The sequence below is a fragment of the Aphelocoma coerulescens genome, chromosome 1A, assembly GCF_041296385.1.
Source record: "Aphelocoma coerulescens isolate FSJ_1873_10779 chromosome 1A, UR_Acoe_1.0, whole genome shotgun sequence".
Taxonomy (NCBI): Eukaryota; Metazoa; Chordata; class Aves; order Passeriformes; family Corvidae; genus Aphelocoma; species Aphelocoma coerulescens.
In genome coordinates, this window is record NC_091014.1 from 5,931,684 (window position 1) to 5,945,382 (window position 13,699).

Consider the following 13,699-nt stretch of genomic DNA (forward strand, 5'->3'; position numbering starts at 1 on the left):
CCCAAAAGCAGAGGTCAGATTCATGGATATTCACTTTGCCTGAAGAGCTTTTCACCTCAAGTTACCACAAATTATGCCAAGAAGTGACTTAACCTCTGTTCCCCAGAGCTTTGACCACTGCCTGAAACTCTCAGTTACTGTTTTTCCTTCCTTCACTTCTGCTTGCTCTTTTCTTATGTCTCCTCTCCCACATCCTACTGAACAACAAAAAATTCTGTGGAGATTAATTAAGTGATTTCTGTGCTTTTCTAATTGTTGTTATCGCTGAGAAACTGAGCAGAGGTCTGAGGAAGTATGTGGGCTGGTGGCTGAGGCAGGAAAATAGGTTCCAAGGGACTCAGTTCTGAGTTTCTGGCTAACTGGAAATCTCCTAAGTGTCACTGCTCATTAATTGTTCTCCATCCTTTTGCGCTCCCTGTAAAATGAAAACAGGGGAATGTCTTTCCTCCCAAAAGATTCTTTATTGATTTATGATGAGATTTGTTATCTTTTCAGTTGTGGACATTGTTTATTATCTCTTCTGGAATTAGATAGGCAAGTTAAAGTCCCCTGTAAAGGAAACAAAGTAGCTGGGGCAGATCATAATCTTAATCATGTGAATGTGCTTATTTAACCAGAGGAGGCTTTGGGAATCAACTACAGCAAAATTTGTATTAGATTATCCATGATTCTCAGCATTGAATAATTCTGATCTTGCTGATGTGTAACGTAAAATTGGATTAAGGCTAATGCCAAGAATGTGGGAAGGTTCCATACAAGTGGAACAGGGAAAGACTGATTGCAGGAAACAAACAAACAAAAAAAGGGTGTTCAGCTCCCCTAATATGAAGGTTTGATGCCATTTAAAATACCCTAAGGTCATTTAGTTTAGTCTCCAGCTGTCACCTCCTAAATAAAGTGTGCAGTTCAGCTCACCTAAAACTAGACACACAAAGGCAGGTCAGCTGAACATTTAATTTTCTAGGCTGTCATATTGACTTGATCTGCTCCAAAAGTGATGCAAACAGACCCACCTCAGTAATATTTAGAGAGCAACATGTAGATACTTGCATTTACATTTCTTAGTCTGGAGATGGATTTTACCCCAAATGTTGGAATAGATGTATTTTAAGTATGAAGGGCTTAAAAGTGGCTCCTGTCATAGAGAGGAGCTCACCAGCAAGTTTGATTCTGCTCCAACATGTCCTGTCCCTCCCAGTGACCCGGACCAAACTCTGAGTTTATAATGGCATCTGAAGCCAGGTGAGTTTCCAATAGCTCTAGGCTTTCACATGTCATGCTGCTCTGCTAATTGCTTAAGCAGCTGTACTTTTATATCTTCCATCCTTTCTAAAAAGGTAATCTAATTGAACTGGGATTTTTATACAAAGAAACTAAGAAAACAATAAACTTCATTTTCAGTGAGGAGTAGACAGGTGCAGGAACAACAGACAACAGCAAGCACATAAACAAAACTTCCTTCTACCATATTGGAATATAAAGAGAAAAAAACCACCACTGATCCTGGCATAAAGAGCAAGGTTGTGATTAACCACTGAATTATTCATTTTTACTCTTGTTAAGTCAGAGATTATGTGAAGGTTAAGTAAAAGTAGAAGAAATAAAAAGTCGAATACAATCAATATAGAATATTTGATGGAGGAGAGTGATTAAATTCTGCCTTGGTAAGTAGTATTTATTGTTCATGGCAGGAGTCCTCAAATTTCAGTCCAAATTTAAGATGCTCTTTGAGTAATGAGACTGTGGAAGTTGGGGATGAACTCAGAGAGAAGCTCTGGCACTCCAGCTCCTGCATCATCTCATAGCTGACATAAATCAACAGCACACTCAAGATTTGCCACAAAGCCCATTACTATGAACTCTAATTGAACACAGTTTCCAGCTAATATTAAATATATTTTCAAACCAATTTTTTTTTTTTCTCTAGCACCCAGAGCCCTTTAAACAAAAGAATATATCTGATGGAAATAAAAAACTCAGTATACAGTCTAAAGGAATCTCCCTGTTTCTGGATGTTTGTTGTAGTCATCACTGTATGTAGTCATACTGGGCTTGAAGCATTGCTGATTTTTTCAGCTATTTAAGCTGCAGAGCACCACTGATTTCAGGAGCTTTACTGCAGTATGTTTCTAGTGTAAAATGGCAAATCACTTTACCTAAAATTTCATATTCTTCTTTACCCATTAAACTGGATATATCTTCAATTATTAGTCTCTGTTTATAGTATTTTAAATAGCCAGTAACAATGCAAATATATTTCTTACCAAAATTTTAAAAAAAAATCAAAAGATGGGTCAGGTAGATTCTGCAACTTAGCACCTAAATTTGACCTTTTTCAGTGCTGACTGTGTTCCAGGTCATCTGTACATCATGCCAGAATCTAATGTACCTAATATAATATACCTAATATAATACTCATTATCTCTTGCTGGCTTTTGAAATAGGGGTCATTTTTAGGTGGGAGAGGTGGTTTTGTGGCTTTGGGGATTTTTTTTGCATTTTATTATCTTGAGTCATTACAAGTTGTAAGAGACAATGAGGGGTGTGAGTTCAACAGTCAGAATCTGTTCAGATTGCACTTGGACAGTAAAGTACCTGTTTCTGCAAATTGACTAGATTAAGGGCTCAATTTCCATTTTAACCAAGAACATGGAGTATTTATTTGTGGAAATACCCTTTGGCTTATCAGAAAGAAGGTTAACAGGTGGCTTGATCTGAGAGTACCTAAAGAGAGGCTAGAAGAGAGCTCTTTAATCAAGTGGCCAGACACGAGCCAAGATCCAACAGCTAGAAATTGAAGATAAAATTAAATGGGAAATAAATGCCGATTTTTATTCTGGAGGGTAATTAGCTTTTATTTGCTGTTGGTTATTAGATTACAGGAAGAAGTGTTTGATACAGAAACACAAGACTGTTGAAGTTGAAAATGGCCTTTGGAGACACCACTGCTCAAAGAGTGTTCTGCAGCAGCTTGTTCAGGGCTGAATCCAGATGGGACTTGAATATCCTCAAGGACAAGGACTTGCAACATGGGCAATCTGTTGAATATTTGACCACCCATACAATAAACCTGATTTTCACAAATTCACATGGAATTTTCTGTATTTTAATTTGTGCTCTCTGCCTGTTTTTCTGTTAGTGAACACCACTGAGAAAGGTCCGTCTCTGTCTTCCCTACTCCCACATCAGGTATTTCTATACACTGGTAAGACACCACTAAACCTTCTCTTTCCAGCTGAAGCCCTCTCTCCCTCTCTTCATTTCCATCACTTCCAATTTTCCCATCAAGAATGAAGGTCTCTCCACGAGTCTCTCCTTAGCACTAGGATGTTCTCTAGTTCAACCAAAACATCAAGTTTAAATGCATGGGTTATAAAAGGATATTTGTCATGTAGGAAGTCGGATAACTAGAATAACACATTTTGCCACTGAAATCTTCAGACTAACACCTTTGTCTTTCAGAAAGAACAACCTTCATTGAAGGTACAGATGAGTTTTCTCTCTGCCTCAGAGAACTTTAATTCTCAGTCATAGGAATAGAGTTATAAAACCTGAATAATTTTCTGAGCAAAAAATATCCCACACAATATTTTTTTCGACCAATTATTTAATGAACTGTTGGGCTGTGGTGTACCCACAGTGTTCTCCTGTACAATCACTTGAGAATATTGTTATAGGCACTTGTTTCCCTCCTAGAGACAGTGGAATTTTGGATTTTGTGGATCAGCAAAAAGGCAGTAACATACCAGTAAATCCTAGACAATTATTGCCTTTACCACCCTTTAGCAATGTGGCTGCAGCAGGGCTGAACAGCTTGAGATGCTTTACCAAATTATTTTCAAAATGTGGATATTTTTTTGACATGACTTATTTCTTTGCTTGAATAGACAATCAGCTTAGGATCTATCACTTTTCTTGGCACAGGGTTAGTGCTGTTACATTTCTGATCCTCTGGAGGGAATTTTTGTCAGGTTTTTTTAAGCCTTTCATTGGAAATCAATTTCTAGATTTAGTTCATCAGTACGTTTTTGCTGAATCTGTTACCTACCCCTCACACATCGTATTCCTCTGAAAATGGCCTGGGTTTAATACAGGAACTGGATCACAGAGCTGCTTGCATGAATCTGCTTCGGATAGATAAAAATTGGTGCATTCAGTGGGAAGAACCCTTTGGATGGTGTTTAACTGGCAGCTCTCTGGAGGTGGGAAGGTGGACACCATTCTGAGGAAGTCCATGCATGGATGAAGTCTGGCTCCTCCTCATCCAGCTAATTCACCAGCTTTGGCCTTCTCAGCTTGTTTCCAAGGGGTAGTGAAACCACCTCCAGGTTGTGGGTGCTCCAGAACTCTCCTAAATGGGGACCCAGCCCAGATACAAGAGTTCAAGGAGCAGTAGGATGTGCTTGTTCCCACAGTCCTTATGGTGTTCAGGCATTCTCCATCTCTGGATGTTCCCTGGCTGCCTCCAGGCTCACACTGGTTGGCAGCTGGCTTTATTTCTCCCTGTAGCTTTGAGTTGTCTCAGTGTAAAAGGGTCTTGAGGGCCTTTGCACTGTTAGAAAGTAACATGCTGGGAAATGAATTACACCTCCCGCCAGCTAAATAAAAACACAGACTGATCTGAGAAAGTAATTTATTGATCTTTCTTCTGTTAAAGTAGATTTCAGGGTGCAAAATACTAACTCAGCTAAATCAATATCCCTTTCACTACCAAGCTGACTTTAAGATTGTAGGGTTATTCTGAAGAGTGGAGTTTAATTTCAAGACATCTCCCTCAGACATTGCCTTAGTTAAAGCTACAGGACAAGTTTTGGGCAAACTGGGAGGGGGATTCTAACAGTGGTGCGAGGATCTTCCACAACTTATTCATTGGGATCTCAATGAAATGTGAAGGCAGAACAAGGTATATTGCTGAAAGTTAAAATTGCTTCTAAGTAAAAAGGAATTTTAAATCCCTTATTAAAGAGTAGACTTGCAAATTCTGGTTTAATAACTTTTCCTTATCTGAGTCCTCAACTGCTGTATATCAGCATAGCTTTACTGAATTTAGTGTTGTCTCATTGGAAATCTGGCCCTCTTTTTGATGGCAAGGAAATAGTTCTAAACATGTCTATGTATAAAATGTCAGCTAGATATTAATTTATGCAAAGTTTGCATTTTAAAATATGATTTTATAGGAATATTTTAAAAGTCCTTTAAAATTAATTTTAAAAGCATTATTTTAGCTATGGTAAGGGACTGTTTGGTATCAGCTATGACTCATATCTCACAGTGATGAGCAAGACTGTAAAATGTGAAGTAATACTGCAGTATTTAGCTGGAAAGCAGTCCAACTAGAAGTGAGGGGATTCAAGAAATAAGTGGTTGCAGTGGCTTTTCCCCAGAAAATTATCCTACTATGCCTGAAAGAATTAAGAAGAGCAATCTAATCACCCTTTCTATGTTATTCTTGTTATTCTCTGCTTTTTCTGTTTTGTTTTCTTTTTCCCTGTTCTTCCCCTGAAAGGAAAATTTAATGAGGCATATTTGCTTGTTTCCATGGTATTTCAAAGAAAGATTACTAGCTGAAAGCAAAGAAATATATAGAATAAAGCAGGGAACGAATGTCTTGTCTTTAGTAACACATACAAACCTTACTTTCAGAATTAATTATAGTATATAGAAATACTTTTTCTGTACTTTTAATAAGTGAAGACATGTCAGTCAATTTTTTTTTTATTTGCTGTAAGGTCTGATGTCATACAGAAAAAGATATTTGCTAACAAGTATCTCTGTATTCTTTGGTCAGATAGACATACACATGTATAGGCTTAAAGAGCTTTTAAAAAAAGCCTTTGCTTTTGAAATATTTCATAACTATGTGACAAACAGTATTTTGTTTGCACTATTCAGACAGCACAGGGATATATTATGTAGTTCATTTATTTATTGATGAAATCCAAATTTAAGTCTGTGAATTACCCTGGCCAAGAAAGACAAGATCGTCCCAAGCAGACCCAAGTCCAAAATTGCTCGTGTACCCACTAAATTCCCTGTGTCTGGTATGACAATATTTATACAAATGCAGACAGGAAAATGCAGTTATCATCTAATCCAGCTTTGTTAAAATTTCTTGCTCATGGTCAGAAAAAATTATCCTTCAATATTCTTATGCTGTTAATTATTTGTTTCATTTTTAAAGGGCTTGAAAGTTCAAAGGATGGATAGGATGTTACCCTGCTGCCCTTGAAGTCAATGCCAAAATACCTATTAATTTCAGAGGTCCAAATTCAAAGACATGTAAAATACTGAAATTAATACAGATGACCAACAGAACTTGAAGCAAGAATTACATTTACTGCAACACTTAAAGAAAAATATAGACAGGTGATGCATGAATAAAACAGAGGTTCTCCAAGAACCTATGACCTGCATAACCACGAGCAAACCACTAAAGATTGGATCTGTCACTTAAAATGACGTACCTGAGGTAGGAGCTCCAGCTTTCTCTCTGGTCGACAGAAAAAGATCAGCAACTTCAGAGGACAATTTAATGCACCTGAGACACAAACCTGCCTCATGACCAGGAGTTTAATTTAAGTGCCTAAAGCTAGATGGGATGAACCAGGAAGAGCAAATACAGAAAATAAATAGTAGGAGCAGTTGGGACAAAACTGCTGGGGGCTTTGCAAATCCTCTTGAAATCTAATGTGCCTTATTTCTTACCTTCAAATCGAGCCGGAGTTACTACAGTGTCTCCAGAGATTTGTTAATAAAAAGTGCTTTGTTAGCACAAAGCAAAGAAAACCCATCTATTCAAAGAAGGTGGTTTGTTGGTTTTGGTTTGTTTTGTTTTGTTTTTTTTTTATTTCATTGCAATGCTAGGAATAGTATTTTCCAAAGCTCTGGTCTATTGTTTGAGGTTTTGTTAAACCTCTTCAAACTCTCTTTGAGCTACATGAAGTCACCCTTGCGGGTCCTTTCTTTGTTTGGGTTTCAGTAGGGGGATCTGCCTGTCTTTGTGTAGATCCCAGCTTCAACCATTAATTAACCAATTACAATAAAAAATGTTAATTCCACTCAGTCACTGCTGATCAACTAGATCTAATCCTTAACAATTTTAATAGAATCACTGTGAATCAGACAAGAACACTTGCCTGCAAATTCAGTTTGACGGTATGCTTAGGCTAATAAAAAGCCATAGGTCAAAATATTGCCAGCCAAAGGATCTGATTTTACAGAGTATTGATATCTCAATAATATCAAATGAAAAAATAAGGGCCATCTGCTCAGCATTTTAATGAAAACATACATGTATTTCTTCTTACCTATGTTTAAAAAAGTCACATCATCTGGTATTTAACCATTTCCACAATCTTATAAAAATAATTTTTTCCCCCAATTCCAATTTTGCCTAGCAGACAAGCAGGAATTATTATCCTCATTTTATAGGTGGAAGATTATTGCCCAGAAAAATTAAGCTACAGAGGTTTTCCAGTACAGAAAACTGGTCCCTCTTAAATTCCTCTATACTGCTTCACACCTCAGATTTAAATCAACTTCCGTAATCAAACTAATTAGTCTAGTATCTAGAACTTGATCATAAACAAATATTGTGAAGTAAAAGACAAAGAAGATAATATGCCATTCATGCATGCCCCTCATTTCCTGAGTAACATTTCCTTATTTTTTAAGGAAAAAATCTCTCTTCAACTAAAGTGTTAAAATATTATCCTACATATATACTTCCAGCAAGCAACTTCTCGGCATGGGTTAGGCTCTACTTGGAAAACTATTGTCATCCAGGAGACAACCTGTAGTTTTAAATGACTAGGCTGTCAGTTCTTTAGCTCTCTGCACTTGCTTTTTCTGCTTTAGTGAATAGTAACAATTACACGACAAACAGCATGTTATTTCCAACTGTGGGTTTTTGACAGAAATCTTTGTGATACAAATATTGCAAACTTCCATTCATTTGCACGATTAAATTCTACGCAGATTTTTAAAGCCTTAAGAAGGTTTTAATAAAGCCTGTAGTCTTTAGAATTTGGAAGAAAACAGGAGAATCTTTTGAAAAGTATTTTTATTAAAAAATAAATGCCTTAAACTGTGCAGATTTGGGAAGTATTTTATTTTACTAGTTTTTGCTAGATTTGTGTTGAGATTTGCAAACAGTATATTTCATACCCTGGAAAGGGTGTTGTCAGCAATAAGGATTAAATATTAAGCAATTCTGCCCCACAAAATATTTATAAATCACATTTTTTCTGATTTTAACAATGAACATGCAACATTATATCTAGTAAATAAACATGGAAATATTATAATTGAGTAAACCTTGAATGTCATTTGTGAAGGCTGCTAGAAGCCACAGACCCTACTCTGATTTGGCAGGAGGCACTTTTAAAAATTCACCATAAGCATTTAATTTTTGAAGGACAAGTAGCGATTTAAATCATTCATCAGTGTCAGGTTTGAAAGATGTGTACTTGGATTCCTCTCCTCCCTGTTCTGCCTTCTCTCCCAGCTGGAACATGAGATGTACTTCAGGTGTCACTTTCTCCCAGCCCCCTGACTGAGCAGCAGTGGCTCCGTGAGAGCCCCATCACCCCGGGGTGTCATTCCCAGGGTGTCGATCCCTCCCCAGTGTTTGGTGACATCCAAATTACCTTCTGCAAGTGCTGCTGGCGTAAACAACTGAGGAATGAGGCTGCACTGAGGATTTTTGTGAGGTTTTGTATTTTGACAAAGGAGAAATTGTGATCTTAGCGTGGGGTTGTATCCCCAACCCATAAAGAAGTCCAAGCCCTGCATTAGTTTTGTGACCCTGCTCAGTTTTCATTGTAGCTGGCCAAATTTCTCTCACCGTGCAGTCACCCTACATGAGATTTCATCTTTTATTTTTTCTTTAGATGAATATATTTTCTTTTATTTCCAAAGTCATTTTGAACAGTTCTAGTCTTCACACTGATGGCAAAATCAGCAGCTGTGATTTTTATGAACTGAAGTCTTTTATTTTGTGTTCTTTATGCAATACAATTAATGAATGTAACAACAAGCAAAATTAATTTTTCATCAGACTCCTTATTACTATTTTTTTTTTTTTTTTGCATTTTTAGATACATTTTAACCAATGAAAAGAACTCCCTGTAACTATTGAAGCTATTTGATTTTCACAAAAAAATTTTAATTTAATCCTGGTCTTTTCCATATATACTCTTATATCGACAGATACCTAATGTATTTTATAGTACCTGCACACTAATTAATGGTTTTATTTGAAATAAAACATTTGCTACAAAATGCTACAAAACCCTGAACACTTTAGTGAGAGTTTCCTAGCAACCAAACCACCTCAAATGTTGACCCTTATAAGATGTCCTTTATCATTCAAAAGGTTAACTTTTTGTATACTTTCTAAAACAAAATTAATTCCTTTATATATGTATATTATTCAGTTTCTGTAAAATGTCTTTATTAATTTTCTCAACGTCTTCTCAACAGTAAAATGATAGATTCAGAAAAGTATCCAAAAATTCAAAATAAACACAATTATAAAAATAAAAAGAAGCTGTTGCACTCAGAAAAATAAGTCAATATTTTCAGTTACTATTTTCTTTTTTAATTCCAGTTTCCATTAAAAAAATAATTCTATGCTGGCATCTCAATAAAAATCCAATATTTTAGTCTAAAAAATTGCTTCAAATTGAAATTAATATTCCCACAACAAAAGTTAGTTTCTTCTGGGTTGGAACTGAAAAGTTCAAAACCTACTGCTTTCTCTAAAAGATTTCAACACCATCTCAAGTGTCATTCTGCTTAAAGCTGAAACAGCAATATTTTGGCTGCCTGGAATTTTCAGATTATGGATGTCATTTTTCCCCATTTATTTATGTTTTGTAAATACTTTCTTTACAGGAAATACTTGGTAAAAGTCAAAGAATTTTAAAGAACTCTTTTTTAGATTTTTTTTTTTCCCCACAGAGGAAATAACAGAAAGAGGGGAAAAGACAGAGAAAGGAGAAGGAAAAAAACAAAGATGAAAAGCAATAAGAAAAATGCTAAAGTCCTAAATTATATTCAGAAAATTGAAATTATTTCTAGGTTTTCTTAAAATAATTTCTGGATACAACCAGAATGTTATTTCCAATGTTTCCAATGATTTTTCAATTAAAAAATTGATTACCTTTAAATGTTGGCTAAAATGCTCAGAGCCCTGGCTGGGACACAGGTATTCTGGTGATGTTATTTTACCTGTGTGGGACCAGGAGCTTGCATAGACACAAGAAAAAGAGATTTTTGAGAGACCCCTGCATTGCAATCCCCAGCATGTTTTCAGGCTTTTTACCTCATCAGTACTGTGGGGGCAATTTATAAACACACATTAACAGAAGCGTGAAACAATCCTTGAGTCATATCATAAGGTTTCATTCAAAATGGCATTTAAACAGCCATAGCATATAGGGGAAAAGGGTCATTTCAGTGGAAACTAGAAAATTGAGCAGTCCCTGCAGTAAGCAAATTTTGTTCATTTAATGTCTCTGTCAGTGGAAAAACACCAACCAGCTCTAGTTTGATGTTAGCAGAATGGCTTTCTCACACATTAAAATTCCTTCTCCTATCCATCATTGCAAATATTTTCTGTTATTTGTATGGGTTAACATTTTTAGTCCATTATTATTCACAATTTTTTCATTAAAATTGCTACTTGAAGGTTGGCCTGCTTACAGCGGCTGCCCCCCCCCCCCCTTTTAATAGTGTTTACTTTCTACTACTAATGACTCTGTCCCTACTTAAGCAATGATAACAACACAGCAAAAATCATCTTCCAAAGAGCTCCCACTTCAAACCAGCAGAAAAAAAAGGAGTACTTAGCTCTGATTAAAGAAAATCTCTCTGCTTTAATAGTCAAGTGAGCTCCTGCATAAAGCCTTTTGATAACTTCACAGAAAGAGCAGGACACGATGTACATCTCCCACTTGGGTGGCTGAAATGCAAAACCTGTGGTTTGGTTGTGCAACAGAAACAACCAGGATCCAAGGAAGCTGTGGGGCAGGGCAGGAGTGATTCCCCTTTGTTCCACATCTCAGAGTGGTCCTGTCCAGAAAACTGCCTCACTGAGAACGTGAAAATCTGAAATCTACTTGGGTTTTAGAGCTCCTAAAGGCTCTGACTGCCAAGGGTTGGGGCAGGTACCAGTAAGGAGGATCTGGAATGATTTAAGTTGGGAAAGACCTTTAAAATCATTAATTCAAACCATAAACTCAGCACTGTCAAGGCCACCACTAAACCATGTTCATAAGTGCCATACCTACATGTATTTTATGTTACATTGCCTGTCCCACTTGTTCCCAATTTCACTGTCTGCTAATTCTTCCCTCTTTCATTTGAAAAAACCTTCTCTGGGTTTATACTGCATATCTCTTGAGATTGGGTCCAGTCCTGTTCACTAGACTACCACTGGTGTTCTCAGATATAAAGGTTCCACCCAGAGAATTCTAGTCAATGGGAGAATTCAGGTGCCTTACTTTATCTCTGTATTTCTGGGTGTTTTTCTGAACCCTTTGGTACTGTGCCTATCTGTGATTCTTTTGCATTTATATCTCTAGCAAAAGGACACAGAAAGCATTAGACATTTCAAATTTTAATTAATGGAAATACGCTTATGGTACATAATCAAGCTGCTGGGTAAAATTAAATGAATGGACCTTATTTGGAGACAGAGCAGAGATCGAGAGATCAAGAAACCAGATTTGACTAGAAAAATATCCATCAATTATCAGTTACTAAAATTAGCTTTGTCAAATGTCAATATGAAGCTTTTTTCCCTTGAGATCCAGTGCTAGTGCAACAGACTTGTGTGATTAATCATCTTTGAACACTTTTTTGTTGTTATTGTTGGATAAATTTCCAGCTGATTGTTTGATACATTAACAAGAGTTTAATTCCAGAAAATTGTTCAGTAAAACAGGTGCTGTTTATTACTTTGCCTTCCTTCCCCAAGCTGCTGTTGGTTTTACACTCAATGAGAAATATTGGTTTAAAAAGCTAAAAACCTTTGTCAAATAATTCTAAGATCCCAGAATTCTGCAGAGTACATCCAAGTGTATCCATTCATTGGCTCATACTCCTGACTCTTACTGTAGAAATCTATATTTATGCATGTTCCCTGTTTTCTTACTTAGAAATCTATAAATTATATCCATATCTGTCAGTCTAACAAATGTTTTAGCCAATACACCAAAGGGAAATTTGACCAGTAGGAATTTAATGGTGAGTAGATATTGAAATGCACAGCAAGGAATGCATTAAACATCTCTTTTTAATATTGACAGCTGTTTTAAGAAACATACAGAGTTGCAACTGAAAGAAAAGAATTGATATCTTCCTTTGTAATCACAGACTATTCACAAAGAAATACAAAATTAGGAAACTGAAGACACCAACGGTTACCTCTGCAATTGACTGCATCATTTTGAGATCTTTCACATTAACATGTTCCCAAAATCAAGTACCAGCAGGCACACCAGTGTTACAGTGTGGATACTGCAACACGTGTATCAATCAACGAGGCCTGTGGAAAATAAATATAAGGACAGATTCTTGGTAGATGTTTCAGAGATGTTTATTTCCCCAGCTGCATGGCCGGGGCTCTGCCGAGGAGCTGCGGCAATCACGGGACCCGAGGGTCCTTGCTCACACAGGGAAACACAAAAAAACCAATGGGGAATGAGGCTGACCAGGGAGCGGGGAAATCCCATGCCTCCTCCAGAGCCCCTCTCCCAGGACCACATGGCAGGGGAAGGGACCCAACACACCAACATGCAGAAAGATCGATATTTGATCTCCTGCAATGAATATAATTGCAAATCTGTGCATTTGAATACAGAATCACTGCAGCTAAGTGCCAAAGATGCTGAACTAGTACCCAAGAAACCTCATATCCTCGTGAATTCCGCTAGGAGAGGTTATTCCAGAAGAACCAGGTATAGAAAATTCAAAAATGCTAGTGAGGTATGAATCAAAATCTTTCCCACTTTTGGGCTGATGCCTGGTTGGAGTCACACTTAGATGGAACAGGCAATGGTAAACACTACTGTGACTTGGGAAAAGAGGCAGGATCTTGCAATATATTGACTAAAATATGCTAAATTTTAAAGAAATCTCAGCACTGAATTCAAGCAAAAATAAAAAAAAATCAAATCAAATCAAAAAATGAACCTGCAGTAGTGGATTGCAACCATATCAAAAAGCGATTAGCTACATGCATTCTACACATAGCAAAATGAAGGAATAACTGTAGTACACAGAGTTACATTTTTAGCAAGATAATCTAAAGAAAAGCTAGAGCAGATATGCCTATATGAGTTTCAGAGACTGTCCTGTTTCTGTCTATACCTGAAGTGGAGGTATAGACTGGAGTTAAAATGCCAGCATAGGAAAATCCTAAATTAAATGGGATTTTTAAGAGCTGGAAAATAACCATATATAGAATGGTGCTCAATATCACAAATCTATCTCACTCCTTTCTGAAATGCAGGACAGTAAGATCTTCCATGATGTAACTCTAAATCTAATATGTTTTGCAAACAATTCCTTCTGACAGCAAACTGGCTCTATCAAAGCCACCCACTGTCTCACCAACATTATTATTCAATTTAGCTGCTTTAATGATCTGGGCATTTTGCACAAAAAATAAATAATTCTTGGCCCAAGGATC